This window comes from Camelina sativa, chromosome 1 (genome assembly GCF_030686135.1).
Source record: "Camelina sativa cultivar CO46 ecotype springtype chromosome 1, ASM3068613v1".
NCBI lineage: Eukaryota > Viridiplantae > Streptophyta > Magnoliopsida > Brassicales > Brassicaceae > Camelina > Camelina sativa.
Genome location: NC_141880.1, coordinates 14,962,784 through 14,964,971, shown reverse-complemented (window position 1 = coordinate 14,964,971; position 2,188 = coordinate 14,962,784). Strand labels below are relative to the sequence as shown.

The following is a 2,188-nucleotide window of genomic DNA, read 5'->3' as shown; positions in this document are numbered from 1 at the left end:
AAAGTTCAACCAGAACCAGCAATCATTGAGGAGACGATGAATAATCAGAACGGTCCACCAGCTCCTCAAGCAAGGACCAATATAGGAGCAGGAGATGCTCCAACTACTCACACTCAAAGGAATGGCATTTTGCCACCAGCTGTGCAGAACAACAATTTTGAGATCAAGATTAAAAACTTTGTGATTGTTAATTAAAAGGTTTCACCCCAATGGTGAGTTCTTATTTTGAATCTCTTAATTTAATTTTTTTTTTTGAAAAATAAAAATTTAAATTAGAATATGAAATTATTGCATTTAAGATATATGTTTATAAAATTATTGCATTTCATAAAAATTTAAACAAAGGAAACATTAAAACATAATAAAAGAGAAGTAAAATTCATAAAAAGAGGAAATGCTTAATGGTATTCTCCAAATACAACATACAACATGATGTGAAGACTGTCATCATCGAGATCATCTTTGTTTACGCTTTGACCAGAGACTGTTTCAACATCTTCTATATCATCCATTGTTCTCAAGACTTTCATAAAACCCGCGAAAGTAAGAGAGGTTGCTTCCTTGAGAGCCAAGAAAATCTCTGTCCATTCGTTTTCATAGGTGCTACGAGACAATCCATCAGCCAAACGAAGCAACACAGAGATCCCAGAGCCTATAGCGCCTTGGAAAGGACTCTTTATGAACCCTATGAGAATCGACAAAACACTTGGAAGCTGAGACCTCACAGGGTTGAAGAAGAAAACGAGTAGATCGACAAGAAACCGCAATGCTAATGTTGATGTTTCAGAGTCCCACGTGGTTTCTTCTGTGTCTTGAGAAGCTGTTGATGATGGCGGCTTGACACTTTCTCAAAGAGCATATCGGTTTTACTACGTATTTTGTTGTTAAAAACCGGGAGAATGATAGAACTGAAGATTCCAGTCCAAAAGGGTCTTGTAAAAAGATGACCATGATTCGTCAGAATGTTGAAGAGTACTTCAATGTAACGCTTTCGAATTGCTGGTATCGGATCCGAGGCTTGCTTAGATAAACCTGAACAGATAAATACTATGACATATAAAGCTGGTATAGCAATAGTGCTTACTCTGATTTCTCTGGCTTAGCTTGGAACTATTCTTGAATATCCCTTATAAGACGTCCATTGGCACCATGAGGTTTCTCATCTGGTTGCATCCAAGAAACCAAGTTGAGGATGCCGTCTAAGCCAACAGTTTATTCAAGCCATTCACTTGTTTGTTTTGTGGAGCTAAAGTATCAGAGTTCATCTTGATTTCTTCTTTCACAACTCGATCATATAGAGGGCCTAAATAATCTTCAGGTAAGTCTTTCCCATCATCTATACCTCGATTGTTGCGGATAAAATCAGCTTTCATCATCTGCATAACCATTAAATTATTACAAGGCATCAGAACAGTTCATACCATTTCTATGTTTCTACTGCAGTCTCAGAAACAGAGGAATGAGCAGACGTTACACTTATATGGTCCCATACGTTAGTTACAAGGAAAAGAAAACATACCTTATCCTTAACCATGTTGTTGTGTGATCTGTGTTGAGCATAATCACAGAGTATGCAAGAACATAAGCAGTGTCTTCACTTGTAAAAGAACCAGGGTTGCATTTCCATTAGTGTTCTGCAAACTTCTCCATGATTCGATCGATCTTTTGACCTTCTCCGGGTAGCCTAAAGCCGTGTAGAAAGAACCTTATTGCTTCAACAAAATCCTTTTTTTCGAAATTACAGGAGTCGACATATGCATGCATTACTTTGATAGGAAGTTCATCTCTCTCACCAAGGTAATCACCAATCACAATTCCATTTAGCCTTGCTATCTTCATCAGAAAGGAAGCTACTTCCTCTAGTGAACTTCCTAAGTTCTTGTTGTTTATGAGAAATTTGATACCTTTCGATGGCTTCCTATAGAACAAAGAGATATCTTTCTGCAAAGCACCAAAATCATTCGTCAGTGAACAGAAGCAATCAAGACACCAAAATTATTCGTCAGTGAACAGAAGCAATCAAGACATTAAACTGAAGCAAAGCACCAAACCCTAAAATTTCGAACAACCAACCCTAAACACAAATTTACTAACAAATCCAAACAACCCTAATCCCTCCTAACTTATCGCAAATTCATCCTACTAAAGAGAGATACTTACCCTCAGATTTCGATTGCTTCAACCCCAT

The 2,188-nt window shown here is 37.5% G+C and overlaps 1 pseudogene; it reads right to left on the bottom strand.

Moving 5' to 3' along the window:
- Positions 1 to 398: 398 nt before the first annotated feature.
- LOC109127253 (brefeldin A-inhibited guanine nucleotide-exchange protein 4-like) lies at positions 399 to 2,188 on the bottom strand (annotated as a pseudogene).